The sequence below is a fragment of the Gopherus evgoodei genome, chromosome 9 (genome assembly GCF_007399415.2).
Source record: "Gopherus evgoodei ecotype Sinaloan lineage chromosome 9, rGopEvg1_v1.p, whole genome shotgun sequence".
Taxonomy (NCBI): domain Eukaryota; kingdom Metazoa; phylum Chordata; order Testudines; family Testudinidae; genus Gopherus; species Gopherus evgoodei.
In genome coordinates this window covers 24,967,649-24,981,532 of record NC_044330.1, presented here as the reverse complement: position 1 = coordinate 24,981,532, position 13,884 = coordinate 24,967,649, and the positions used below count along the sequence as shown (strand labels likewise).

General features: G+C 44.0%; 1 long non-coding RNA gene across 1 annotated transcript; it reads right to left on the bottom strand.

The window, feature by feature from the left end:
- Positions 1–251: 251 nt before the first annotated feature.
- On the bottom strand, positions 252–10,903 carry LOC115657766. Its single transcript, XR_004002046.1, has 3 exons — positions 10,851–10,903; positions 8,714–8,898; positions 252–1,599 (listed from the first exon to the last, which is right to left on the bottom strand). It is a non-coding gene; the product is annotated as an uncharacterized LOC115657766 (long non-coding RNA).
- Positions 10,904–13,884: the final 2,981 nt, after the last annotated feature.

Below are 13,884 nucleotides of genomic sequence, written 5' to 3'. Positions count from 1 at the left end.
GGGTTTGCTAGCCTAGGATTTGAGCATCTACACTCATTTATAACTCTAGTTTAGGAATTATTGAATCCTGGGTCCCAACTTGGGGCTCCAATGTCTACACTGCATTATGTGGGCTTGAGTCTAACCACCCATATCCCAGACTTCCTAGTGCTTCCCAAAATGTGGCTGCTCTATTCTTTAGTTCACAGTGCAATGTAAGAAAACTTGACTGTCCACCAAACATGACTGTCCAGAGGACAAAGAAAGTCAGCTTTTGAGATTGTGGAATACTTTTGGTGGACTTCCAGTGCACTAGTCCAGTGGGGCTGTGCCCACACTGCAAAACAATAGGGATTGAACTCTGGATACTGGTTTGATTCAGACTCTGCGGGGTCCAGGCTGGGTCCAAGCCCTGGGTTAGCACTTTGTGTGTTGATAGAAGGGGGATTAGGCTTGAAGCTGTGTTTACTCCTTAGGGGTCCCAGAGCCTGGGCTGCAGCTCAGGCCTGGACATCTACACTGCAATTTTATAGCCCTGCAGCCTGAGCCCCATAAGACTGAATCAGCTGACCTGGCCAGTGGGAATTGTGCCACTGACTCCAATGGAGCCACAGTCTGTGTTACATGTCTTGTTGGCCATGGTCCCAATTATTGACACCATGAATCTATTACAAGTGACAGTTCTGTTGGTATTCTCAGCAGAGAGGTCAAGAATTGGCTGGGCCTGACCAATAAACTACCCTTTGAGCCTTAGAGATGATCCTTCCAGGTCAAGTTTGAGGAATGTTGCCAAAGTGGTGTGGGAAAGCTTACACTTTTGTTGTCTGTGGTGCAGTGTGTCACAGTTGCAGGACTAGCTGCACCTCTGTCCCCTTTGTGGTCTCTTTAAGTGTGCCGCTTAGGTAATAGGCCTTGTGCCTTTACCTCTCCTTGGGTGGAATTCCACAATTCTTCCACTCTTAGACAGAGTTCTGAGCTACAGCACACTGTATATCTACCTTTCTTACCTAGCTGTGTTCACACACCCATAGTTCTTCCCTTTGGGAGTCTGTGACCAGTGACATACAGCCTTCTTAAATAAAAGCATCATTTATTTAAACAGGAGGACCAAAGCATTTAGAGAGAGAGGATTTTAAAACAACCAACCATCTAGAAGCATGCCTATCTTACCTGAAGTGTTATCATGCTCTGATGGTAACCTATGCAGGCCTACCTTCTCCAGGCACCCAAAGGGTGTCTTTGGGTACAGTCCTCCCCCACCACAAAAAACCCCAATTCCCTGGGCAGCCCCCTTCCTTTTGAGATGGGGTCCCTTTTTAAACTGCTAGAGTTCTTCTGATCTTCCAGCTCCCAGGCCTTGGCCCTGCTGTCAAGACCAGTTCTCTTAACACCCCTTCATTGTTTGTTGAAAAGTGACTTATCCTGAGCCATTCTTCTTCCCTTCCTTCTTGTTTGCGCCCCCCATTACACTAAAAATAAACGAATGCAGCAGACATCCCAATAACCAAGTCAACACACAACATTCATAAATTATTACAGAGAAGCTCCAATTCCATTACACATAGATGTTTTTGGATAAACAGGGGACTTTGGTCTTCCTGGTGGTTATCATGGCATCTCCTGTGAACGCAAAAAGGATCTGTTTTGCAGTAACTGAAATAGCTGTTCAAAGTTGCAAAGTTGTAAGGGCTGTGAATCTAAGGACACAGTGTACTGGTAGATTTGTGAATGAGGACCTGTGCTCACTTCTGATTTCTTTGAATACTGCATTTGACAGAGTGCTTTTCATAGTTGGTGTTCCATCTAGCAAAGCACACCAGCTGTGTCTCACGGGCCCAGTCTCAATGTGGGAAACCATGGACACTAACGGGGGAAAAATGAAGATGATCATGAATGTCGGATTCTTATAACAGCCTTGACAAATGTTCATCCTTCACAATGGCAAAGCCGTCCACAGAGCTGTGTCACAGGAGCTGGCTGAGAACACCACACTGCATAGCAGCAAACATGCTGCCTTTAATTTCATGGTCCCCAAGGCTATAAACACAGTCAGTCATTCCTTTGGCTCTTGCCATATTCTGAGCCAGCTGAATTGAGACACTCTAATACATGCATTGATGTGAATTTGGACAGAGATGAGCAAATTTATTTATTAACACTGTCTGTGCCACATACAATCAGATATTTAACTGGGTCATAAACAACAGTGGAGGTCAGAATTAGGCTCTAGGACTAAGAATTCCAGTATGACAAGGTGTCAGTGTTCTTCTATCTATTCCCTTGCTCACAGGTATTGGTCCTGCTGGGAGATGGTCAGTGACTGGTTGCATGTATGGCTTGTTAAACTCCACCCTGCAGGTGGATTTGGAGAGGGAGCAGGAGGGCAGGTCTGGACTGTGAACAGTCCGTGCTGAAGATGTGTGCTGCTACTACAAGAAGAAGTCAGCTTGACTCTGCATGGTGCCAAAGATATACTTCCCCTGCATCTACTTTTACTTCTGCTTCAGTTCTTAGTCACAGGCTTGGCATCGCCTTCCTGAATAAAGCTTGATTAGCAGATGAAAGGAAATCAGATACTTCTGGGTATAGCCTTGATCCTTCCATCTCTTGTGCAAACATCTTGAGGACAAGCAGTAAGCGAGGTGTTCTGAAGCACTAGAGAGAGGCAGGGTAAAGCTCACTTCACTTCTCCTGAAACTCTAACACTGATCTAGCATATCACAAATCATTGTAGTGCTTTTTATAGTATGCATGGCCTCAAGAGCCAAGATTAATCCTGTCAGTCGTTCTGCTCAGGGATTCTGAAGTGAACACAGCCACTAGAAAGCTCTTTTCCCCACCAGTCTGTCCTTTCCATGACAGGTGGAGTGTCCCCACCAGTTTGCATTACTTATCTATCACAGAGGAAACTGTGGTTTTGACTGGGACACTTCTTTATGCTCAGTATCCTCCAGAGTGCTGTGCAGATACATGGCCAGATGACTGTGTGTCTTAAGGCTGGATCTGGGGATTTGGCAACCAGATGTTTCAGCTCTATAGTCACCGGTCACCTGGATATTCATGCTGCTGTGTTGTTTAGATTTCCTGTGTAGCTCTTGCCATGTGTGAACAGTTCACATTCCTTAGCATATTGGTAAAGCACAAGCTGTAAGATTGCTGGTCTGTGCACTTCCATCTTGGGCATTGGGGATGTGTCTGTTTAGCATAGTGAGCAAGCCTTGCCTTCAGAAACAAATGTGCAAAATGAGACTGATGCCTAATACTGTGACTATTGCAGAGTGCTGTGTCACTAGGGTTTGGTCAAGAGTCCCAAAACAAATGAACCCTAAAAGTTCTCAGGGCTAAAAGAACACAGGGTCTCTGGGTGAACATTAGGTGACCCACGGTCATAAGAAAAGTCAAATTCCAATCTTGCACTGATACATTCCGATATCAGGCTTCAAACAACACCTCAGCCATTAGGACATGACAATTGTACTTATTTGTGGAATTAGGTCAAGATAAGTCTTGATGATTTCTCCCAGCTGACACCAAGTTAGTTTCAGCCCTGACAACTTCTCTGCAGGGACTTGTATAGTCTGCGCCTGTGAGGATTTCATAGGAGCTCAATCCTTACACTGCTACCATCCATTCATCTCACACAGCTGGCAAGCAGCCTAGCTTGCCTTTTCCATGTTATGTCTCAGCCCCAATCATGGCCACCAATCAGGAACAGGTTCTTTCTGTCTCAGCCCTTTTAAAAGTGCTGCTGCGGGGGAAAAGGGGATTCCCTGTTAGAAGAGCAGGCAGTGGCCCTACACTGCTCCTCAGCAGCCTCTGTGCTTTCTGGCCGTGTTTCCCAAGCCGGGGAAATGGCCAAACCGCCATGCCTCACTATGGGGCAGAAAGTGGACAGCCTGCTGCACCAACAGCCAGCAAAGGCAGCTCTTGTTCGCGGGTCCTCTTCTTTCCCTATTGGGAAAGTATTGGGACTGGTTAAACCATGTGCTCAGATACTACGGCGATGAGGGTCATGTAAGTACATGAAGGTGATGGATATAACCTAGCAGCTGTTATCCTTGTCCTCTGATAAACACCTTCAGTTCTCACTGATGCTAATGGAGTTTGCATGTGAAGCAGAACTTGGCTAGTCTGTGTTCAATAAATCAAATGTGGGAGCTTTAATATCAGTGTTTAACTTTTTAAAATTTATGGTTAAATCCTCATAGGATAATGCTGGTTGATAGATTAACATTTTATGGATTTATTACTGGCATGTACCCAGGTGAATCTTTTCACCTACACACCTATGCTTTCTGATCTCTGATTTAAACTGTTGAACTACTATGGCGAATTAAAAAGCTGTGCTTTTTCACTTACACAGAACCCAAATTGCCCAGTGAAATTAATATATTCAAAAAGTTGCTCCAATTCTAGTAACTTTTACATACAGGGAGCATTTAAAAGCATGAATTTACTGGTGTTAACCTTAGAAATATCCCCCACTCCCTGCCGTGTGTGTGTGTGTGTGTGTGTGTGTGTGTGTGTGTGTGTGTGTGTGTGTGTGTGAACTTTGCAATGTGTGCCAGAGGTCTAGGGACTTGTGTTTATAACATCACCATGACAACATAACACCTAATATTATTACAAGTAAGCTATAGACAATTCTCCTTTCAGATCCCCAGGCACATTTTGATTATGATCTGTAGTTCTCCCTTCCTGTACATATAGATAGGAAGAGCTGAAGAGTACAGTCCAGATCCACTGTGCAGATCTGAGTGGAAAATTTTCCCTTAAAATTAACTATCAAGATTCTCAGGCCTTGGTTTATTACAAAAAAGTTGTGATTTAGTGGGACACAATCATGCCAACGTTCATATACTTTTCTTTTGTTTTAAATTTCTGCTAGTATCACTACATGGATTATTAATAAACCAATTTAAATCTAATTCATGATTCCTCTTATTGTTTATGCTGTTATAGTGTGCGTATACACTCAGTTTGGATAGTGAATCAATTTCACTTTTCTTTGGTCACTTTCATTTTCTGTTATTCATGTATTACCAGATGGCCTCAGGAACTGGGCTGCAAGGAGTTACAATTCCTTACATATGCTTTTTACATTGGACATTTGATTGATTTACTGTTTCTTTGTAAAGGCCAGGGTTAAATGAAGCAACTGACTAGATACTGAAGCAGGAGTAAGATGTCTAATGCATGTTGAGGTGCAAAGAGTTATCTAGGTTGCAATTTAAGCTCACTGCAATTGCACCTGCAGTTGCTTAGGAGTGCAAAATTGGAAGCATTTAAAAACAATTAGCCCTAAAAAGTCCCATGATTTAATATAACCAAGATGATGTAGAAAGTTTTTGAAGAACACAACATTCACTAACAAATTCTTCTTCTCCTAATCCTCCTCTCCCTCCCCTCAGATAACAGCAGGGCCCCCGTACTGAAGGGATGTCTTTGCTGCTGCTCTCTTTGCCCTCCTGGGAAGATCCTTTTATATGCTTCCTCCTCCCCCTGCTCCACCCTAGGGAAGGGAATCTAATCTCACATACACTGCCCCTCCCCAATAGCCTCTCTCCAACTGTTGTTGGCTGAGGGGCAAACTATGGAGAGATTTCTCTACCTTTTAGCTAAGTAGTACATCTGAATCCATTTGCAGCACCTATGCTATGACTTCACATCCGGGGCCAAATACACCCTAACACAATGGGTTGTGACTTCAGTGGTGTGGCCTCAGTTAACCCCAAGGTGAAGCTAGACTCTTATCTTTACGCATAGAATGTGCTGGATGAGTGGAGCATCAGTGTAAATTACAGGTTTCAGAGTGGTAGCTGTGTTAGTCTGAATCAGCAAAAAGAACAAGGAGTCCTTGTGGCACCTTAGAGACTAACAAATGTATTTGGGCTTAAGCTTTCATGAGCTAAAACCCACTTCATCAGATGCATGCAGTGGAAAATACAGCAGGAAGATATATATATACACAGAGAACATGAAAAAATGGGTGTTGTCATACCAGCTCTAACAAGACTAATCAATTAAGGTGGGCTATTACATCCATTAGCATTACATCTCTTCTGGCAATAATAACTTCAGCTAGTGAGTCATCACATTTCTTTACAAAAATCTTGTGAGTTATTCCTGATCCAGATGAGTACTCTTCTACAGTTCAGTGATTTACAGGTATAATTTACAGCCTATTCTCCAAAGCAAGCTGATCTTTACTCACCTTTAAAGTGATCAGACAGGCAACTCAAGTGACTTTGTTTATTGGGAAAAGACGAGATGTGGCCATGGATATTTAAATGTGGATTAAGGGCACCTCCTATGGACATTTCGCAAAGGGAAATTGAATCCATATGTAGATGTATGTGGGTGGGCTCTTAAGAAGCCTGATGTCGTGAGCTGGAACTAATTGTAGAGGAGCAGCAGCTGAGTACTTGCCCATGGACTGGTTACAATTTATTCCTATCAAATAAAATATTAGTGGTCCCGCCACAAATGAAACCAAGTTTCAGATGAGACTTTCTTTCCCATGGACTTCAATAGTGGAAGATCAGGCACCAGCAGCTTACTTGTGGGAAATGCTGAGGACCCAAAACTGGAGCCAGGATGCTCAGCCCCTCCTAGGAGTTGCTTGGCAAAGTGTGTGCCCAGCTCTCCAGTATAAAGCCTTGGGGCTTTCTTCTTAGGAAAACCTGCTCATTTCCAAAAGGAAGGAAAGAAAACAGCCTGTGAAGAAGTTTAAATATCAGCCACGAAGCCTGAAATTAAACTTAAACCATAGTTCCATTGTATACTGGAGAGCAAGTTTCTTTGCAGCATGTGGTATATCCATTGTTAATTTAGGTAGAGGTGGGGTCGGGAGGGCTCATTTTGCCAAATTTACCCATTCGAAATCATGGTCACGTCTCATGAAATCCATACCTGGCTGCAGAATTGGGCTCCACAAACTGCGCTTTCATTTTAGAAAAACAAATTTTCTACCCATTTGGCGACAAAGAACCTTGACAATGAAAACCAAATATAACTGGTGCAGTGTCGTCTTCTTAAGTCTGCAGACAACTTGAAACAATAGCTCTACTATGTGAATTTGCAGCATTCATCTCAGTGGATTGACTTTGAAACCCAAAGATGACAGTTTAAATGTCAGTATTAACTATTTCAGTATTAGCTTTGAGCAGAAACATCCCACTAATGAGCTTATCCCAGACTGCCTCCCCACATACCCAAATCTCACCTCCGCTTTCTAAACCTCCAGCTGCCAAAACCTCCAGCTTTTTCCCCAGGAGACCTTGAATACTGCTGTTGTGTGGTCTCACTACAGAAATCATTGACATGTCAGAAATAAAATGTGAAGACAGCATAAAAAACTGAAACTAATCTAAAATTAACACAGGCTACTGTGTGTAGGGTGACCAGACAGCAAATGTGGAAAAACAGGATGGGGGTGGGGGGGTAATAGGAGCCTATATAAGAAAAAGACCCAAAAATCGGGACTGTCCCTATAAAATGGACACCCTAACTGTGTGGATTGTATTCATTTTCATATTTAATCTAGCAGAGACTGTCTACTACTGTTCGGAGAGTGCTTAACACAAAGGGGCCTTCTTCTCAGTTGGTCCCGTACAAATAAATACGTAATTCCAATTTGGGCCTGAAATATTCCAAAAGGGGCTGGAAAATTTGGGAGTCCAGCTTGAGACACTTTAAAGGTTCCTGTTTTTTAGACATTACTAAGCATCTACCCTCTGCAAGTCAAACCCTTTTAAGATGCCTCAACTTGAACACCCCAAAATGGAGGCACTTAAAATCACTAGTCACTTGGAAATGTAAACCTGCATTTAAAGGGGATCAAGCTGTTGTGAGATTGACAGTCTGCCTCCCTGAGAACTGCAGAGTCGAGCAATCCTGCTGAGGCAAATCGGACGGCTTGGCAAGGAGAGCACAGAGCGGCTGTCAGCATGGTTTCGCCAGCTAGTGCAGAATTCAAAACCATGGTGGTTTCAGTTGGCTCTGGTAGCAACCTGAGTTCTGAGCTGCTGTATATTTGTTTTTCTGTTTTATTCCTCTGGTAGCCTTGGAAGCAGGGGAAGAATGACTTTCAAACAAGCATGGACTCCCACTTAGCTAGGAAAACATGTTCTTTATTATTTCCCTTGGAAAATGATGGTTTAGATTAAAAAGAAAAATGTTTAGCAAACGTCTGAAAGAAAGCACCACTGAATTCTTCTAGCCCTAGGCCTAGCCCTGGAGATAGACATTTAATTAAGAATATGTCAAATAATAAACTACAAAAGACCTGTATAAGATGATATCATCGGGGTGCCATTTAGCCATCCGCTCAGGGGCCATGGAATGGCCCCAGCATGGCTGTGATGGTCCTATCAGGCAGTGGGGTTTGAGCAGCAGCAGAACAAGGATAAGAGGATCAGAGTGGGGTTTTGGGAAGCGGTGTGTAGCCCTGTGCAGAGCAGCAGTTGGAGGAGAGGGATATAGTCCTTCCATCTGCCGTTACTGTGCCAGCACATTATGGAGCTGTGTGGTGATTCTTCCAGCTGAGGAAAATAGCAGGCTAGCGTGGTGGCCCTGGAGCTGAGCCAGTCCCTGCTTGTGGATTGGAGTGGATTCTACTTTCCTCTAGCCCCTACCCGCCCTCACCATTCCCTATACAAAGCCAGTTTGCTGAGCTCTGTATGGGGTGGTGGTGCTGGTACCTTTCATTATAGCAGAATATGTGGAACTTTACCTTTTGAAATGTGGTGATCTGTCATTGTAATCAGAGGCTTTTCACGCGACCAACCGTGCTAGAGTTCAGGGGCCTGTGTGCTTCCACAGAAGGAGATGGCAGGGAAGGGTGTTCTTAGCAGATAATTAAACTTGGAAATACCTGTTCAGCTGTATTTATTGGTGACTTTTCAAAGACTTTCGGCTCTGGGAAACAAAAAGGCATCTTAATTGACAGATCTGCTTCCTGAGCATATTCAGAACTGGGGACAAACCCAAGTGCCTACTGCTTTCTACTCCTATTAGCATGGCAGAGCCCACATAGCTAAAAATGAGCTGGATTCTGTTCCTTCTTGTCCATCAATAAAATACCTTAACAGGCTCCAATTACTTATATCTACTGAACACAAATGGGGTTGCACGAGTGTCTTTTGTTAGCAGAACCTTTAGTACTGGTCATGTGCAAGAAGGAAAGCACTCAACTTGACCACTCAGCTCCCAGGATGGCAGATGTGGGGTGGGGAGAATTTTCCTTGTAAACTCCAAATATCTGATGTGGAAATCACTGGGGACAATAAACCTGGAACTCCACAATGCCATTTCATAGTTGATTTGCAGAGCTGAATGTCATTCTTTCTCCACACACACTGTTCAGATTTAGGACCTTGAATATTCCTGATTGCTTTAAAATGTGACAGTTTTCATCTTCGCCCTTATTTGAAAGATGGCCTAAAGGGAGTGTCTGGCTTCATCTGAACCACTTGGGGTAGCTGCATAGACTGAGACCCATTAGCCCTGCGCACTCTCGCTATGCAAAAGCAATAGAACTTTTCAAGAAGTAAGTTTATAGAGCAATTGCTGAACAACTTGGGAGGTGGAACAATGTGCTAGATGGTGTACGGATAGGCTGGTACAACCCAATAGCACATCCGATGTGGTCCAGTGAGTAGGGCCCTGGACGGGTAGTCAGGAGACCTATGTTCTATTCCCAGCTGTGCTAGCGATCTGCTGTTTGCCCTTGGCTGAGTCGCTTTCATCTCACTGGGCCTCTGTTTCCTCTCCTGCCCTTTGTCTGTCTTGTCTATTTAAAGTATTATCACTGGGACAGGGACTTTCTCTCACTGTCTTGTACTTGCCTGGCATTATACAGACCTGATCTCTATAGGGGCCTGCAGACACTAATGTCATACAATACACTTGGGTATTGAGCAGCACTTTCCACATTCACAGTGGGAGCCAGGGTGGCGTGCTGCATCATTTTTAGGTAACCTTTCAACTGGCATTGGAATGTGCAAGATCTGTATCAGTATCTAGAGGACAAGTCCGGCTTCGTCAGACAGGCTGTGTGTGCTTGTAAATGGCAATGATTTAAATGTGCATTGAATTTAAAATTTAATAAGATTCCTTATTAATTAAATATTAATTGATTATTTAAAAACAGCTTTATTGAAGATTAACCTCCAGGAAGGAGATAAGCATGAACACTTAGCTAGACAACAGCTGTTCTTGATTAGGGCTGTGAGAACTTGTGAAAATTACCCTTCCTTTGCATGCAGACTCTTTCCCAAAGAAAACGATCGATCCTCTTAGCTCTGCCAGTTTTTTCTGCTTAACCTGGAACTCTTGTGCTGGCAACTGGGAGGATCTATGGAAAGGCTGCATGTGTCTGGTACAATTGCACCTCATCAATACATATGTTCGTGATCACCTAATAGTATTAATTTAAATCAGCTGTCTGTTAAATCTGACAGTAAGAAAGGATTTGGAGACCATTAATGTAAGATGTTGCCAAAACAGCTCTCCCCCACTGCATACAGAGCTAGTTAGCATACTTAGCACACATTGGGTTAAATCCTGCCTATAAGCTCTGTCCTGAGCTGAGGAAGGAGATCCTTTGTGTACCCAAGGGTTGTGGAAGAAGTCATGACAGAAAGTCATTAACTGCAGGGGTCCCAGGGTGAACACAGTATGTAGGGGGTCTTGATGCTTCTTAAGGGTACCAAGCACTGTCAGACACCTCACAAACACCTGCCCTTTTGTAACGAAGCTGTGTCTGTGCCTGCCAGGTGTCAGCTTCCCAATTCCACTGGCCACAGGCAACACAAGCCCTCTCCCTAGGCCTACGCAACTTGCCACACCCAAGCCCTCCGAGAATCAACCTGGAGTGTTGAGTTTTCAGTCCCTGGTCCACTGGTTGCTTACAGTAGTCATATGCCCCAGCTTGCCAGTTCTATCACAGATCACTGCTCCACTTAGCACACAGCACTGAGATATGTTTGTAGTGAAAAGAAGTAAAAGTTTATTTTAACAAAGTAGATATTCAAGTAGTAGCAAGTAGAAGTATTCGGAAATCATAACACACATTCTAGAACCTAGACACTCTTAACTAGACACTTTCCTTCTTAGAGAGCAATGCTCACCCAAAGTCCTTGGCTGTGATCTTCTGTTCGTGGACTGGGAGTCAGTCAGGAGACCTATGTGTTATTCCTAGTTCTGTCACTAACCTGCTGTTTAACCTTGGCTGAGTCACTTTATCTCATGAGACCTCATTTTCCCCTCCAGCCCTTCATCTGTCTTGTGTATTTAAACTGTAATCTCTTTGGGGCTGGGACTCTCTCTCACTGTGTTTGTATGTGCCTGGCATACTCAAGAGTCTGTTTGTATCCCCAGGTATATAAGAATAATTCATTGTCTTTATATATCAACAGGATGCATCCCTCCCCCCACCAGTGATGGGTTTTTTCCCCCTGTATACGCCTTTCTTGTAGATTTTGCAATTTCTTAATCGGTATCTGGCTTAGTATGCAGACAGACACACAGTATGAGGCACACAATGACCAGACAGGGAGATAAGCATCTGTTACCCCCTGCCTGAAAGGAACCTGTCCAAGGGATGTCTCCTCCTGGGTACCTGCCTTCAGAACATAACTCTCCATCTAGACACACAATTCCTTAAATCAGGGGTTCTTAAACTGGGGGTCAGGATCCCTCAGGGGGTTGCAAGGTTATGACACGGGGGATTGCAAGCTGTCAACCTCCACCCAAACCCGCTTTGCCTCTAGCATTTATAATGGTGTTAAATACATTAAAAAGAGTTTTTAATGGGGGCGGGGTAATACTCAGAGGCCTGCTATGTGAAAGAGGTTACCAATTCTGAGAACCACTGCCTTAAATATTATCCATACACACATTTTGCAATGATTATGATGACCAGTGGGCTACCAGCTCTCAGTAGAGATCCCCTATGCCACCCTTCACTGAATTATTATGATTATATCCACCCAGGGGATTCCTGTAAAACCCTGCGCACTCGCTATGCCCTTTGCCAGTTGGCATCAAGAGGTTCTTGGATCACGCTACACCTTCAGAAAAGAGGAAGTTTATATTGCCGTACCAGCAAAACCATGGCCCTGCTCTATCCATGTGCTCCCTCTAGTCCTTCAACTGTACTAATGGGACAACTTGTGCTGCCGTCCTACTAGCAAAACTATTGTTGCCGCCTGTGTGAGTGTGCTGAGTGTCTCTTCATGCCCTTTGTCCCCAACATGCACTCAGTGCCCAATACCAAGCCAATCATCGTTTGGGTCTCTGCTGCTGACAGGTCAAATTGTGGGTTCTTCACTCACACCAGTAAGTAGTTACTCACATGAGTGGTTTCACTGAAGTCAGTGGGGCTACCTGTGTGAGTAATTGCTCAGAGATGTGAGAAATGAGCCCAAGGCCAGCCCTTCTCATTGTGGAATGCAAAGATAATTGAGCTTCGTAGAGTCCAAGGGCCAATCCTGCATTACTTTGAGCACCCAAGTCCCCCTCCACAGGGCATTCAGGTTCAGGCTCCCATCAGCTGTATAATCAGAGAATCAATGTAATCCAGTGCAAGACAAAACCATCCACAGCTGGCTCAGATAAATTGTTCTCCTGCAGATTGCACATGATGCATTGTTACCCATCAATACATAGTTTTTGTTGAACCATGCTCAAATGGCAAAACCAAAATAGGGTATTACCAAAGAGCTGTCAAAACAGCACCGAAGTTGAGCTACATGGATATGGATTAGTTCTGCCTCCAGCCGGCTTAAATTATAGCCTACACCCCTGCAATTTTTGGTAACTGTTCTAATGTATTTCTTTGTGCACAGGTATTAGAGCACTGAGGCTTCCACTAGCACCTCCTGCTGATGCTTTGTTCTCAGATACTGATTTACCCTTCCAAAGCACTCCTCTAAAAACAACCTGGGGGAGGGGGGCGGGAAACAGACTACTTAGCCTGGAAACTCCATAGGAAATAATTGCAGTGAGGAATCAATGAGGTGCGTGCAACAGCTTCCTGTGTCAGGTTAGAATGAATTGCTTTGTACTGGGCCTAATTCTGAAATACCAGTGCCTAAAACAGTAGCCACAAAGCGTGCATCCATTGTACATGCAAAGCCATATTTGTGCTGGACAATTGTGCCTTGGTGTAAACTTAGGCAGAGAGTCATCCACTGAAGGTTTTGCACGGGCGCCAGGTACACACAGCTTTCCCTGGCCAAACATAGGTAGCTGCCTTTAGCGCTGTGCTCCTGTTCCTAGCAGCCTTCTTTGGAAAATGCAGACTTTTTTGTGAGGTTCCTCTCTGTGGAAATTGCAGGAAACAATATGCTGTGAGGCACATCTGCTTGATTTCCTCCAGAATCTCATCAATGTCTCTTGGCAGGGATTTTTTTCCCTTTCAAAGGTCTCCTCTCGGCACCATGTGAGATGTGGTATGGCACATCCATTACGCAGTGCACTCCGCTGTAGTGCTGACTAAAGAGCATTTTTTGCAAGTCCCCTACTCACACTTTCTTTCCCGCTGCAAAACTTAACACCCCTGTAGTATCTTAGTTAAAAAATAAGGCAGATTTGTCTCCTTCCTCAGATGAAAGGCCTCTGAGCGCCCATTCTTACATTATACAAATATCTAGGACCAGATTCTTATTTCCACTGTGTGTCTTGTATTGCAGCATGACTTTAAAACAAAACACCCTCCTGTGTCCTGGAAGCATGGACAATCGCTGATTTTATTAGCTACTCAGAAAACTGGCTCTAAATTAGGTTTAATTAAAACTGTTGGATTGAAGGGGTCTGTTTGATTTGCAGTCACTTCTTGGTTGGGACTCATCTAGTCTCAAGGAGCATCTAAGATGAAAAGAAGTGTCACATAGGGCCAAA